Consider the following 17,060-nt stretch of genomic DNA (forward strand, 5'->3'; position numbering starts at 1 on the left):
ACCAATAAGATAAAAATGACCCTGGGCAATTTTATTGACTTGTGAATTCATATTCCTGTGATAATGCTGTAAGTGGCATCTTTATGTTTATATTCATTTTTACTCTGATGCTTATGAATATTAATTAGAATTACTTACTTCTCTTCATCATGTCTCTTTTGGCCAGTGCAAAACCAGGAATTAGCAGGGGGTGTGGAGTGCAGTGGGAGGTTGAGTGAAATGCAGAAACATGAAGCATTCTGCAAGATCTTAGAAGCGTGAATCGATTCATACAATACACTGACAAGCAAGAGACACATTATCCCATTTTATGGGAATCTGAGACACAATTTAAGTGACTTGCCTAAAGCCAGAACTGACACATTGGGGATTAGAGGTCCTGTCTTCCATTCACTATTCTGATTTATAACTGCAAAAAGGAGGCACAGCCTTACTCAAGAAATAGTACTCAAGAGAAACGCATAGAAATTCTAGTGTGAGACTATAATGTGTTCTGCCTTGCAAAAGATGATCAAAAATGTTTAAGCATCAACTCAGATTTTGACAGTTGAAAATACTTGTGGTTTTTTTGCAAAATGATGCAAAAAACCCCAAACCTCTGTAAAACACCTAAGTTCAGTGGAAAAATCAGACTTAAATTTTTATAGAAAGATCTGAAACAAGCCATCATTAAAAGACTAGAAAATTGTGTGCAAAATGGAAATTGGGTTAGATTATACAAGTTCTGAAAAGGCAATGTTGGATATTTCTTGAAGCTGGTACTCCCTGCATCACTTAGTATTTGTTGTTTACTATTGGCAATGAAACTCTTACCTGATATTAGAAGAGAGGACAAGCATGCAAATACCTGAAAAGACTGAAGCTGAGTTTCTTGAACCATGTTCAGGAAAAGCAGTGAAATGGATCAGGGCATCTACTTTTTACCTATGCTATTTTGTAGTATCTTTTTATAACTTCTAAATCTACTTTAAATAAGTGAATAATTCAGTTTCTTAACATAGCAGTGCTAAAGTAATTGTTCCCAAGCTGCCATAAAATGCTTTTTACAGATTTGAGAAATCAAATCAAAGACACAGCTTCACCATCCCAGAATAAACTACATTAGTACTGAATGTAGTATGCTAAGCTAACAATTATCTGATTTCTGATTCTGTGCCTATTTTACTCTCCCCTGTTTTCCACTACCCCCAAATCCCTACGGTTTTGTCTGATCAAGAGCAAACAGCTCCTAAGAGAAGTCACAGCCTCAGAAAAACTGAAACATTTTGCCAATAAAGCTTAAAGAAAACAACAAGAAAAATTTCTGCTAAGTTTACCAATATGTAAAAGCCCCAAAACACTCCTTTCTTTCAGCAGAAGCCACTACATCCCAAATCTTACTTCCTGGAGGCTTCTCTGATTTGTTCCTGGACTCAAAACTTAGTCTGGCATGGTCAGACATCAGAAAAGAGAAGGATGTGCCCCAACTAGGAACACAGCAGCATTCTCACAAAATTTACACATTTACAGAGAGAAGGAATTAAGCAGCACATGGCTAAGAGGAAAAAGATCCAGAAGGAAGGAGAGAGTCTCCAGGGAAGAGAAATACTAGAAATCAAACAGACCTGTTGTGTTGCTCCTTCCCAGTATCCATGTTGGGAAATGAAAATTTTTTTCCAAATAACTTCATTAAACTAAAAGTTTGTGTTCTGCAACACTTGTCCTTAAAATCTCCATTATTTTGTCAAACACTTGAAACTTATCTTTGGCAGCTTTCTGAACATCTCTTCATCCTGCCCAGCACTGCTTCAGGTAAAGCGGTGTCTTCTCCAGCTGACCAGGCAAGGGCTGATGGCCACAGCAAGGACCCACAGTGGGGTACAGCCTGCTAAAAGTGACAGGAAAGAGGCTCTGGGGCAGGGGAAAAGTGCCAATCCCTGTCATCATAAAGAATGCAAGACACAAAGATCCCATTCTTCAAAGGCCTACAAGATTTTCTTTAACTTAAGGAAAAAAAGCTGGAGTGTTGGAGTATTTTCCTTGCTGCTCAGCCTCTAACTCAACATTCTTCCCCAAAAAAAGGAAGAAAAATAACAACTAATATAAGTTATGGTTCTTAATTGCCTCGGGAACAATTTGATCTGCAAAGAAAATGGTCTGCAATAAACCCAGAGCCCACTGGAGAGTGAACAGCATTCCAAGGAGAGGAAATGAGTGATCCATTTTGCATTTACAAGATACATCCTGAAGTCATCATTAGAAGTTTTTTCGCATCTTGTGAACAAACCAGTCATTGATATAAAAAGCTCTGCAAGACAAAATTTTAAGTGCCTGCTTAAGTTCAAGAGATGGGAGAAGGAAAAGGGGATTTTCTTCCATGAAATTAAACATGCCTTTGCTCCCCAAAGATGGGAGAGCTTCCAAGAGACCGGGTGTTACACAGACTGTTTCCAACTGAGTTGCACTCTTGCCATAATAGCAAAATCACATGAAATTAACTCTTCATATCAAAACTTCTTGAATCTGGATTCCCCTTAGTCCACGTAAAGCCAGATTCCAGTTTTTCCATGAGATAACATAGGCAATTTGCAATAAACATTCAGTCTGTTCCAAAGAATTGGCAGGCAGTGCATTTGGTGTTTAAGGAACACCACCAAATATTATGAAAGCAGCATCTGCCAACACTTTGTGTAGTGCAGTCTGTTTTCCAATAGCTCATACACAATGATTAGTGTCAGCCTTCACCATCAATTGGAAAATAACTCCTCCAAATTAATTCTGTCTTTCAAGTATGGTTTTCCCAGAACTTCTAAGTATGTTTAGTAAAAGATAGGCTTCTATTTTTTTTTTATAAGCAGCAAAAGCATTTTAAGTAGAGTCAGTGATACGAAAGCAGGCAAAATTCCACAGAGTTACAGAACACATCACACAGGAGCATACTCCTAGACCAATAAGCCTAGAACATTTTTTATCCGAAAGCAGTAAAAAAACTAACTACTCAAAGAAAACATATTGAAATGAAAATATTTTAATCTGATTTTTTTTTTATTTTATGATGTTTCCAATTTAATTTTTTACATGGAGTAGAGGTTGGGAAAGGTGAAATTGAATGTATTTCTACTCATTAAAGAAAGCTGAACTTGCAGGTCTGTCTCTCAAATTAAGTACAGAAGTTAAGACCAAGTGAGTGTGATGATTTTTTATACCTCACAAAAACACATGGCCTAGACACGTACAATATGATTAGACAGAAGTTCCCTAATGCTCAAATTAACATGTTCACACTGCCTGTGTGAGTTTGCACTAAGAGCCCTGACTGACAACACTTCTGCTCTGATGAAACATTATCTCTTACTTGCTGAGATTAAAAACATGTTAAGTAATAGTTCCAATTATCACAACTGTTATTAGTGCTGCATTAAGGCAAAGGACAGGGCATGAAGTGTGGCAGAACATCAGATCAATTCAGAGATCACTGTCCTTGACAGAGCAATCAATATACAACATGCCAAAGAAGCTGCTTTTTATTTCCATGCCATCTGACAAGTCTCCCTGCATGGAAGTGTGCTCAAGCACAATCAGAAACAACTCCCTCCCTTTCATGCATTTATAAATTGCTTTGAAAGTGACAGTTAAGTCATTCCTATTGTACTTCATCTTCCTCAGCTTCATCTTTAAAGCATGTGTTGCTTGTAAACCACTCAGAGAATCACAGGGAATTATTTTTTTGGTGCATTAACATCTGCTCTTCCTTTCTTCAGTTTGATCCTAGCCCCAAACTACAGACTGTAGTGTCATTACTACAGTAGGTTTATGAAACATAAATTAACAGGTTTCACATTTCATCCTGAAAAAAAAAAAACAACTTACACAGGTTCTACAATATTCCCATACAGAAAATAAAGATTTCCCAAATATTTTCAAGGGAGCAAGTTTGCAATAGATAGTGCAGAGATTTTAAGCTTTATTCTCCAAAACTCCTAAGCAACAATTTCAGGAATCCAGCATTATTTTGGTAGTTATTTTTATTTATTATTTTGTTCAAAAATTAACTAGGATTGCAAAACTGCATCAGTCACTTTCACAAGGCATTCAAATTCCTTTGCTAGCACCGGACTAGCAAGCCAGTTGCTTTTATTTCATACCAGTGCCTGGAAACAGTTGTAGGACTGCTGTGTTAGTGCCTGCGGAACAGCAGTCCAACAATCCAAAATACTTCACACATACCTGGGTAAAGTCTGTGGAAAATGGCATCAGAAAACCAAAACAGGAGATAAACTTTTGAAAACACTGTTCGAAAGTAATTTGATGACCAGAAAGGGAAACCGCTAAAAAGGAGTAGCTTGATAAAATGCACTTGCAATAGAACTTTTGGGGTTTGGAGGGTTTTTTTAAACTTTTGCTAATCCAGTCAGTGACCCAAACATCAGGTTGGGTTCCTTTAGTTCATTCATCACAGAGAGATTGTAGTTCAGCAGTCAGCAGCAATGATCACACACAGACTGAGGAGAGAAAAAGGGAAAGCAGAAAAACATTAAAAATAAAAATGTAGGGTGAATATCAGTTTCTCTACAAATGTTTGTCCACTAAGGTGGGAAGTTTTAAAAATAAATGCATAAAGAGACAATATGTATTAATCTGCTTTTTTGACTTGAAAACATCCTCACCTACACATTATGAAGTCTATCCTTCACAGCCTGTTTTTGTAACCTAGCAAAGGCTACACTTCAAAAGCCTCCAACAGAATTAATCAAGGAGATTTCTTTACCAGAAAACTAGTGGATGTTCTTGGAGCCTAACAAATACAAGTCAAAAGTAAATACATCTTCACAACATTGCGCTTCCCTTTCATTTCATCCCACAGGCTCTCTGTTCAGATTGGTCAATTAAAAGATGAATTGTTGCATAAAGAATACACTGAACACTGAATAAGGAATCATACAGCAGAGATACAAAACACAAATATGCACACAACCCACCCTTCACTGAGGCAGACTTACATTCTGCGCTGACTGAATGTGCAGAGGATATTATCAACATCCAAACAATGAAGGACAGGGTCTTTCTTTTCAATTTGCTCTTGTGGTTTTGTACTGACATACATTTTTCTGTTAGGAATCCACCATCTAACTAGCTTTCACCAAGCAGTCACAACTAATATTCACATATATGATATTTACTGCTAACCAGACTTAAGGCCATTGATCTTACATAAGGCAATTGTTGCTCAGAAAATCAATCTTAGTGAAATTTGCAGATCACATCTCAGAAGATCAACCACTCTGCATAATACTGCTACAGCCAGTACTTATGATTGAACCATCCTGACATACACATCCACAATTTCTCTGCCTTCCTTTTTCTGCTACATTAATTCACACAAGAGCCTCAAGCATCCCTATTAATATACTGTAAATGGACAAGTGCATATTCATGGAAATTAATAAGATATAGGAAATGGAAATCCCTGTTCTTATGCCAAAGCATAAACCAAAACCTCAAACATAAATAGTACATTCCTGTGTGTAAAACATTTAAGTAGAATGCCAAACAATGATGAAAACATTTCCATGAAATTGTTCTGGTTATTTACAGAAGACTGAAGTCTTTGATCTGAAAAAGATGCACTTTCCCTGAGAAATGATTCACACATTGAACCATGTATGCAACACAACTATTGGCTTCCCAATACAAAAACAAACAGTACTCTGTTTCCTTTAAGAGTAGCTGTGCGAAAATCTTTGAGGGACTCTCCTTGAAATAAAATGGGCATGAAGGTTATCAGAATTAACAAATGGCTTTGCTTTGGGGAAGTTAAATCACAGCTGGAAAAAGTTCCCTACAAACCTCACATGTAAAGAGGCTTGCTGGATAATGGTTTGTTCTTTGGTGCAATCAGTGCACAAATAACTGTGGAGGTTTCCACTCCTGATGTCTCTTACTGCACCCCTCTACTACCTGAGGAGTATCTACTACAATGCAGGGTGTCAGATCAAAAACTCACACAGGACTGCTGGAACAGCAGCTGCATATTTGCCTCTCTCAGTTTAAACTTCAAGGAAATGCAGAGAAATATATCCCATCAAAAAAATGATAACATTAATTTCATAACATAACCATTAATGGCATAACCAATCCTCTTTCAACCACTGCAGCTGAGGCTCTTATTTTACTTTTGTAAACCTCTGCATCTCTTTCAATGTCCTTTTGATTACACCATATTAATCTAATCCTAAATCATTATTTTTATTTATTGAGTATACGAACTAATACAATATTTGAGACAGATGGTTTGCATTTCTGGTCAAGAGCAGAAATGGGTTAGGACAAAGAAAACACCATGTAAGCACAAATGAAAGTTTATGGTTTGTACACTACCAAATTTGTCAAAACAAAAAAATTAATTGCTAGCAAGAGACATCCAAATTCTTCCAGATTTCACAATAGTCATCTTTGCTGAAAACAATTTTCTGTTCTTTAAGTTAACTGCACAATAGTAAAAGTAGCATTTAAAATATGTTTCTGATGTAAAATTTAAGACCAAAACAAGAACTTGCTATTTTTATTGGTCTCCTCTATAGAAGGGAAAACAAAAATCTCAACACCTATTCATACTGGCTATTATTATTAATAGTGAAGAAAGCACATATACTTTCTCAGCCACCAGGTCAGAAAAAGTATTTAAAAAATAGTGATCTCAGAGTAAGAAGGATAGATCAGCCAGCATCACCCAGTTACTGGAAATGCTTGTGAGAAGAGAAGACCGGGCAGACAAGAGTCTGGGCTCTCCAAGAGCTCCAACACTCTCACAAATTTTTATCTTTTCCAGGATAGACAGGATGTCTATTAGATTGAATCTAGAGCAAAAAAGAATTTCTATTAAGCCATTCGATTTCTACAAACTGCAGAAATTAACACAGTAGCTACATTCTATTTTCCACCTAACATTTACAGAGTTTTATGAGCACATGAGGGTCAAGTGCACTCATAAGTGCAGTTTAATTACTTCCATATCAATATCCACACAAAAGTCATAGGGGATTCCAAGTTTTAAGTGTCCTTATCAGATAACTAAGAAGAAGGAATAAGCAGCAACCTGAAGTAACACCAGGGCTATAATTGTCAAAGACAAATGGAAAAATAAAGGCTTTATACTCTCTCTGCTCATCCTACTTCCCAGGATGAGCACTGCATTTCCAGGGCTGTTCACCAGCACTACAAAGCTACCTCAGGGCTGAAGGCAGACCTCATGAATAAGAAAAACATGTTTTGCAACCATACAAAAATTGGTGGTACTAAGTATACAGTCCCATTTCTAAACTCAAAAAATAGATGACCTGTGTTAACTTCTCCAAAATCTAAGACTGCACTTTGAAACTGCATCTCCCCTCAGCTGAAGAAAAATACCAAACCTACAACAAAAATAACCTCTCAGCTTATCTCTGCTCTATGGTTTCTAAAGACAATTTTTGCCACATGACATTGCCCATAAAGGTAACAAGGGCCTGAATCACATGTGGCTAAAGCTGTTTTTGTGGAAGTTGTGAAGGAGGGCATGAAACAAGGCTGGTCATGAACTACAGATTAACCCCAAAACAATTCACACAACACCCTGTGCACAAAGCAAAGATGTCAATGATGAATGCTAAATCCTGACCAAATGGCAACATTAGACAGCTAAAACTTTAGTGCAATCCTTACTCTAAGGATTTAGTTAAACATTCGGTTTGTTGGGGCTTTTTAAAAATCCTGAAATCAGAGGTAACAACTCCAATCTCTAAAATGGGACAATAAGCATGAAAAAGCCTCACCTGAGCATGCAGGAAGTTGAATTGAGAGAAATGAAAATCATCCTGCTCAAACCTGATTTAGAAACCTGCTCTTTCCAGAGATTTTAGAGGTTTCTCATGGTTTACATATAATAGGATCTAAATGTCCATGCTAACTTATCATCCACATAGAACTGTGTCATAGAATTTAATTTATTTTTTTTTTGCCCAAGTCCACCTTTATTAAAATCACCAATGTGAAAAACTGGAATAGCAGTGCAAAATTTTTAGGTTTCTACTGAGATTTATCTGGCTGAACTGTTTGCTTCAGAAATTATTACAGCTATGACTTCATTTATGACCCGCTCTTGGGGAAAATGGGAAGCATGGAAAAGTTTCTATGGAGTCAGCAAGATTCTTCTATTTTCAACAACACATTTTAATTGCTTAGCAGCACACAAAAGTAAAAAAAAAAAAGACAAATAATTGTCTTATGTTACTTTCACAGGAAGATAGCATGTTGGCTGAATGATTTACTCATTTGTTTGAGGCTTGAGGTGCATTTGCCCCTTACACAAAGAACATCAGCTCTCTCTATACCACTGAACACACCTGACAGCTTTCACTTTCTCTATTAAAAGCCTTGAAATTTTCCTCTTAAACGTGGGATCATACTTCAAAAAGACTTTCCAATAATATTATGAAGGCAAGGAAAATTACTTTCAGTTACATGAGTACTAGATAAAATATGTACTAGAAAAAAAATATAGTTACACTGAGATAAGGATTAACTCAAAGTATATTTAGACCAGCAGTGATCTCATTGGGTTCAACACTTTAATGGGTTTGTATTAGAATAAAACATGCTGAGGTGCTAAGTTTGAATTGTTAATATAATTTACCTTGCAGGTGGTAAGACTTGTACTCTTCACTGTGATGCTTTATACCTTGTGTTTAATATGGCTTCGTTATGTATTCAATACTACTACTGTAAGCAGTGATTTAAGTAGGCAAACTTGGCTAAAATTTTTGCCACAAGTAGCAGTAGTTAGTATTAGACATTAAAAATGCTAAAATTCACAAACCCTACAGGTTATTAGTCATATGAAAGTTTCTACAAATTAAACAAAAAACCCCATGGAGTTGTTAAACTAAAGTGTTCACTCCAATTTTTCTGTGTTATGGGTTTTTTTTGTACTATGATACGATGGAAATTCACATTCATAAGCTTTCCTTATCTGGCTGTCCACAAAGCTTCCAATAAAATGCAATCATTAGAGACATGATAAGATCTGAATCTGCTCCAGGCAAATTTTCAAATACCTTAGGAGGCTATTTGATGATTATCCATCCCCCAAGTAGACTGAAAGCAAGAGAAAACAGACTGGTAGTACATTCAGTAAAATAGATTTCTAGTTTAAGAAAAGAAGTCTCCAGAATCCATGGATGCTCATTGTTTACTGGAAGAGCAGAGACCCCTGTAGACAGGAGTAATTACCATCTGCACAGTGCCAGCCCCTGTCACTCTTTTGTCTCTCTTGGAGATGGCTTAGATGGAAGCTGGCTGCTTGCTGCTGTGTCCCTGCAGCTCGGAGGGGAGCTACAGGATGGCTGTGGAGGCTGCTGATACCATCTAGGCACAAATGACTATCCCCTACTGGGATAATTCCCATCAGTGGCTCTGGTGACTGTAACCCCAGTCAGGTCACACCGTGACCAACCCCTATCAGTGCTGTCTCTGCTTTTATAGACACAGCTCTGAGATGAGACACATTTTGGGGCATTTTCCTGTGATTCCTAAGTGAACACAATTCTAAGGTTAATTATTTAAGAGTTAACAGCAGAGAACAAGCTCTCTGTCCTTATTCCTCTAAACTATGATTGTCACACTGGGCAGCATTAAAGAAATATTATGTTTCTATGGGTACATACATCAGGTGGTGAATACTTCCACAGACTTCAAAAAACTTTGATATCAAACTAGAGATCTGAGGTTTATTTTAATCAGCTAGAGATAACCTAAAGAGAAAAAAACCCTTTTTCTTCCCCCACAGTAACTGTCACATTCCTCATTTGGAATATCTACTGCTGCCAACGTATGCTTTGTTAAGCAAAGCAGTAGCTGCTCTGAAAATTGTCAGCACGACAGGAGCTTAGGCATTATGCGTCTGAACCAGAGTTCATTGTTATCTGCTTACCCAGTAATCAGTAACTCCTTTTATCTACAGCACAAAACTATTCCTTACATGAACCTTCTGCTGTCGTTATAGTACAGTTAACAGTAGGGAAGTATATTCCAATTAAGCCCATTTGCTCTGATCTTACACATATTAGTAGCCGCATGTTACAGAAGGGGGACTTGGTTCTTAATATTGTCATTATTTAAAAAAAAAAAAAACACCAAGGAATAAAATCATATAGACATGCAAAGAAAAATAAGGACTCTTCTTTAGGCAACAGCTTAATTCCTTGTAATTGCAATTGCCTAAAAATAATCCTAAGCTCCATATGGCACTTAAAACTGGTCCAGAGGAATTAGCTTAAATCACCCACTCAAACTCCAAGACAGGTGTACAGCTTTCCCATTCCTAACAAAGGCTCTTAAGCAAGGATTGTGCCAGTGTTAAAGCTGTAAGATCTGTACACTCATCCACTCTGCACACAGGAGCACTTTTTACATGATCAATACTAACAGGGAAGAAGGCAAAGGTCCCTGAATTAAATTGTTCATAGCAGCCACAAAAGCAGTGTTGGCAGCTTTTTTTATTATTTTTCCCCCATCAAATTTACATCTCGTACTTGGAGCTATATATTTGCTAGTCAAAAGGCAGACTCCTGTCATCAGAACAACTTTGATTGTCAGTACTTTTGTTGTTGCTTGGTTTCAAATCTGAAAGAATTAGTTCTTCAGAATCTGCAAAGGTCAAAGGGCTTGTAACATTCTCAATGAGCCCATAACAGTTAAAAACTCCCAAGGTTGTTGGATTATGTTAACATGTATAACATTACACAGTATGTCTAGGCACCGTGAGAGGATCAAGTCCTAAGAAGGATTTTGGAGGTAAATATTGAGAAGAATTTCTGACTACTCCACAAAGCAGTGCAGGAAAAAGAAAAAAAAAAATCACAGAAATACAAGAATCCCAAAAAACAGTCCAACATATGGCAAAAATAAGACTAGGAAACTGGCTTTAAAGTTGTCACAGGGAAGTAGCCGCCTAAAGTAAAATCATGGTATACTGAGAGGTTAAGGTGCACAAAACTGCAACAAAACAAAAGGATCTAACTGCATGAAACTTTAAATAACTTTCTTTTTTAGCAATAATTCATTATGGTAATTCAATTACAAGAATATTTTTGGCATTTGTTAGATGAAACACCATTTCAGTTCAACAATTAATGCAGATGAATTGGCACATTTTCAACTACCATCTTTTGGAACCCAAAATTCAGAATTATTTCTATTTATTCTGATTTATTACATGTTTACACTGAATTTTAAAAATCAGCTGAAATACAAGTGTATATTACAAGAGCAAATTAATAAATAAATTATGCTGTCCTGACAAAGAGCACTTTCTTGGATACTGTATCTATTCAAAAATATAAATTAAAGAGGCGAGTCTGAAAGATTTGGTTGAACTTTTTAAAACAGATTTGTCAGCTTACAAAAATACCTTCTGCTGTTCCTCACAGAAAGATGTGACAGGTACGCTTAATAGGGTTTTGTTTTTAAAAAGTCTGCAGGAATCAGTGACTTCTACAGATTTGCCATTCTTCCTTAATTGCATAATTATTGCAATTCCAAGCATTTGGTTCAATGAGGTTCAGGAAAGATTCCACTATTTCCACAGTAGAAATGAGCACAGACTTTGCACCTAACAAAAATTTAAATTAGTTTTACCAAGAGAAATTTCCATTTACTCATTACAAAGAACAAGAAATTGTGTCACAATTTGAGAAAAGTAATTAGGGGGGTGGATGCAAGAGGTGGGGAAATCAAGTAAAGAAACCCATCACTCCTTTCCTGTACAGCACATATTTAAAGACAGTTTATCACTCTTTGGAATTTTTCCCCACATCTTGGCTCTACTTTCATTCATGCCCTTTAAGAAAAATAATATTTACATTCTTAGTAATTTTCTATACATTCTTGACCTAATCACATCCTTATCTGAACACTACAGTTGATTCCTCAAATATAGGTAGAACACCATTAATAATTAAGTATATGCTGAAGACAGCAAATAAATCGGGATTTATAGGCTCAGAGCCCCTTAATCTTCACAAAATCTCTGTGGATTAGGTTAAATCACAATAGACTCTAGGGATAGCATTTGGGAGGTTGTGTACAGGACTACACAAGTGTCTAAAGAACACATTTCTAGGAAAAAAAAATTAAAAAGCAGCTCAGTTTACGGAGATAGCATAAATTGGTATACCATACTAAAAGGAAAAAAAAAACAGTTTATTCATAATAAGAGGGGACACAGGTTGTTTAGATTGTCCTTGTTGGGATTTTACAGCAGCAGGCACAGCAGCACAAGTACCCAGCAATGCACATGCTCAGTTAAGAGGCACATCCAGAAACATAGATAGACAACAAATGCCCCTAACTTTGAAGCAATATTTATTAATATTAACAAGTACTTAATGATATTAAGATTAATATTAACAATATTAATATCAACAAGTAGTTATTAATGGCATATAATTAATTGTAATCAGAGAGAAGTGCCTTCAAAAGCTAAGTAAGTGCTGGATTGTGTGCATGTTTTACAAGGGCTAATGCCAACTAAAGCCTTTATTCAGCTGGGCAAAGCAATCACCCAAAATTGCTTAAAACACTCCTAAAACTGTTAAACCTGATCTGGTCAGAGCTGTAAAGTTACAATCACCCTCAAATAACTTTCCAGAAAAAGAAATCTTTTTGAAAACATAGCCAAACTACCAACTGCCACATAATAACCCATAGACATAGCTAATCTGTAAACCTATTAAATGCTTAGCAGGGGAAAAGAATAATTTTGCATATGTTTCTCTAAAAAAACTTGATTATTTCTATGATTATTTTCAATTTTATAATTAAAATAAAATGTTTTTTTCATTCATAAAGCAGAATTTCCTGTCAGGAAAATACCCTTAGAACTTGTTCATTTTAATTTTTATTATAAGTATTGAAGTATTCTGACAATTGTCTACATTGATGTCTCTCTATTGCTAAATGGAATAAAGCAGTAAGCAGAAAAGCTGCTGTAACTCTTGCTGTAATGTCAGTGTAGGCAGTGACTGCAATTTGGGATGTAATAAAGTGCCAAAAATTTAAGTCACTTATAAAATGCCTGACAGATAAATCAGGGCTTGGGCCATTTTAACTGTTATCACAGAAATGTATGGTCATGAAGTCTTGAAGGAAAATATAATTTATTTAATGAGGGATAAATTCATTCAGATAATTGTCATAATAACCAGCCCTTGAAGAGAAACCAAAGCTGAGGTTCAGTATTAGCTGTTATTATATGAAGACTTAGAGAAAAGCTGTTAAAATATCAACACCATATAAAGGAATTTTACTTTTCTCCTAGTTAAGACAGAATGGACTCACATATGAGTAATAAGGGCTTGAACTCTGGTAATATATAAGTGCTAAAATAAGTGCTAAAACTAGGCTAGCTGTTCCTATCCAGGCTGCCTCTGAAATCTCCACAAAATATCCAGGTTTTTAAATTGAAAAAATGTACCTTGTTTGTGCTCATGTTTTCCTGGCAGAACATTCTTGCAGTAGCATAAATGTTTTACTCTGTTTTGCTAGATAAGGCACAAGTGAGCTCACATAAGTCCTCCTTTATGGAGGAGAAGTAGCACACTGCCATCTGTGAAATAGACTGAACATGAAAAGCAGCCTCCTCTGGCACCCAACTGCAAAGACACATCAGACCAATTTTGGTCCCCAGTAAATCTAGGCCATGTTTCACTTTTAGTGCCACCTTATATGGTGTTTACTACATGGCAGGCTCTTCATATATTTAATCCTCAAATTACCTCACTCTGTAGTTCTCAACCTGAAAATCCTATAAATAGGGGTCAGCCTTACTGTAGCCAGGAAGTTACTCCTCATTTTTACCACACTCACAAAAGCAATATTGTGGGAAAAAGGATTATTGTTTGCTATTTCTGTGGGGAGGATGAAAACAACAAAAAACAGGAAACAAAAGCAAGTAGAGCTTAGGGGAAAAACCAAATCCAGACAGAGTAGATAATCAAGCAAATTATTTTGAGGAAAAACATGAACTAATTTTCTTTCTCTGCCAGTGTTGGTGGATTTGGGACTGAGGGAATGCAAACCTATGCCATAGTTTCCTTTTTCAGTTTCAATTCAGTCACAAATCCTCATGGGCTGCCCCAGCAAGAGGAAAGATGCATTATTTAAGGAGGTGCCAACGCGCAGTGCTGCTGGGAGGAGCAGGGGAGCTCACACATGTCAGGGGCTCCCTTTCTGCTGCACAGCACAGCAAACCCTTCTCAGATCTTCTCATCCCTGTGCCAGCCCTTGGACTTCCCCTGACTGTCCCATGCCGGCATGGCAAAGGTGTGGTTGGTGCTTCAGTACTTGATCCTGGAGCCCCCCAGTTCAGCCAGCAGAGCTGCTGCCAGGCAGCCACGGCCTTGCCCAGGGACCTGAATTTGGGCAGCCCCTCCCCAGGGCATCCCAGAGATGGGCACTGCTGTCACACCAGTGTATGGCTAGTCAGAAAATAAGAAGCCTGCTTCACATACAGAACAAACACATTTTTCAAGGAGGAAAAGAACCATGAAACGTGCAAGCATACAACTAAAACTTGAGTTTTCAAATTTAGTAGTAAATAATACCAAGTAAAAACAACAAATCGGCTACAAGTGGAAAAGATGGGAGGTTGTTTAAGCTTTGACACATACCTTCTGCAAGCCACCAGCAGCAATGTACCCCTTTTCTCCTAAAATCTTACAAAGACATTTGAATTACCTTGCACCATCAAGGTTAAGAAGGCACCAAGACAAACTAGTTGCTTCAATTAGTGCAGATCTCAGCACTAGCATTACTTTGCTATCATTTATGTGCTTAAGAAATGAAATCCATTATTTTCCTTAACATACCTAATGGATAAGTAAGATCCTTTCAGCAAATTTCAGTAATATTTTATAACCTTTTCATATCTTTAAGTTTCTGGCTGCTGGCAAAGCTTCCAGGCAATTCCCAATCCTTTGAGGACATTCTTAAGTACCAACACATTTTGGAAGTGTTCTTACTGAAGGACTTACTGTGCAGGAGGTCAAGCAATAGGCAGCTTTATAAATCAGTGGTGGATCTCAGGTCTCCAAGTGTGTTGGTCTGGTGTGCAAGCCCTGAAGTCAATCAGGAATCAGAGTAATGCAGAGAAGAATTTCCTGAGTCTGGAAAATTTTGGCAAGAAGAGCTGCATCTTAAAGCAGGAAGCCAACAGGATTTTTCTAAATTTACTTTTATTACACAAACTTTTATTTATTTGACTTAATAAACTCTCAAGCCAGCCTCAGATGAGTTTTTTGATGTGAACAACTCAGGCTGTGTATGCTTTGCATGAAAAATATTAAGCTACAAAAACATGCTGTAGAGAAATTGTTCTAGTATTCCACAAATGTGATTGCACAAAAGTAAAAAAGGTAGTGTGAAACTAAATGGAGGCATTCCAGTAGTTTATTTAATAGCACTTACTTAAATTGTTCACAAGTGTGCCAAATGAGTTTAAAGCATTCATACATTGAGTTTGCTGAACATCAGCAGTGTACAGCTGCTCATGGCTCACAGGCTGCAAAATTGGTAGGGAGCTATTAATGAAGGGGAGAGATTTCATGCAAGAGCCACATTAGTGCAGTGTGACTGTACAGGCAGCCCTGTAACTCAATTAAATGCTTCCCAGAGAAAGCTTGAGCAGAACAGACAAAGCAGTTACAACAGATATTCAAACTCTTTTTCTATTATATTTTCCCATTCTAATTGACAGAATACCCCAAGGTACCATGCCCCCAGGGCACAAAAACTGCCTGTTCTGTTAAAGCCTCCCCAGTTGTGAATTAGTCAGATTTTTCTACATGCATCAAGTCTGTTGTTGGAATTACACAGAAACGTCATTATCATGGCAGGAGTAACAGTTTGGGGGACAGATTGACAATGTGTAATCAGCAGGTAACAGTTTGGGGGACAGATTGACAATGTGTAATCAGCAGTAAGACATTATAAGATGCTTAAGTAATTAATGGAATATTGTCAGTTATTGGAAGAGTGTGTTATGATACACATCAAATAGGGGGGTTTAGGGTTAATGTCACGAGTTCTTGAGAGCATCAAGTAAACTTTGTTATTTGTGAGGTGCTTAATATCTGTTACCTGTAGGAGAAGGAATTAATTTTTCCTTCTGCCTGATCTATAATCGCAGTTTGAACGTTACGACAAATCCAAGCAATTTTAAGTTAATTCACAGCAAAAGAATATATTATAGAATTGATAAAATAATGAATCTATAGTGCTTTGAACTCATTGACAAAGCAATACCCTGTATTTTGAATAGCTGGTATTTAAAGCGAGTCATCAGAAAACCTTCAATGTCTAATAGAGACATTAGGTTATGTTAATTGCTTTATGAGGGCATCATAATACAGAACTCTGTAAAAGAATTAGACTGTGGAAATAATACTTGCATTTTCTTTAACAGAGGATACTTATATTGCTGCATCACACTGATTCTCACTGAACTACTATTTTAAAAGCTTTCAGAAAGCATTTAACAACAAATAAATTGTTCAGGTATGTATTCCAGCTCCAAAGTGTATTCAGCAGTTTTTTGACAGGCACTGGAATGTATTGAACAAAGTATAGCACAGAGGTATAACAGGAAAGATCACAGGTGTCAGACTTTGTAACTGTCTTGGAGGAAAAGTTAACAATAAAATTAATATAAAATATAAATTTGGGGAAAATTAAAAAGTAACATCATGAAAAAAATAATGTAGTGGAAAGTAGCAAAAACCTCACAACATCTGATACTGAATATAAACCAAGTACCACCTTTTCCTTTTTTAAGTACCCTCTCATACAAATGCCTTTTTTTTTAGAGCTGCAGTTAACATTTTTTAGAACACCAAGAACCAGTCTAAGAACTTTAGAAGTGGACAATAGACAGTGTGTTCCAGTTTTGTGGGCAGATATAAATTATGAATCAAAACTATGCTTAAGAGAAGAAGTGACATGTAGTTTACTTTTCTGGAAATTTAAGTTTTGCTTGAGATTTTTCATCT

At 36.7% G+C, this 17,060-nt stretch overlaps 1 long non-coding RNA gene across 10 annotated transcripts in view; it reads right to left on the minus strand.

Moving 5' to 3' along the window:
* Positions 1-17,060, minus strand: part of LOC135308612 (uncharacterized) — a 126,801-nt gene that overhangs the window by 80,620 nt on the left and 29,121 nt on the right. For 6 of the 10 annotated variants that reach the window (XR_010368997.1, XR_010368999.1, XR_010369005.1 and 3 more), the window contains exon 2: positions 15,048-15,179. This is a non-coding gene — a long non-coding RNA (uncharacterized LOC135308612). Of the gene's footprint in view, positions 1-3,297; positions 4,482-10,466; positions 11,627-14,684; positions 14,730-15,047; positions 15,180-17,060 lie in introns of those variants that run through there. The other 4 variants (XR_010369004.1, XR_010369003.1, XR_010368998.1 and 1 more) reach the window with 4 other exon arrangements.

Source organism: Passer domesticus, chromosome 10, assembly GCF_036417665.1.
Source record: "Passer domesticus isolate bPasDom1 chromosome 10, bPasDom1.hap1, whole genome shotgun sequence".
Classification (NCBI taxonomy): Eukaryota; Metazoa; Chordata; class Aves; order Passeriformes; family Passeridae; genus Passer; species Passer domesticus.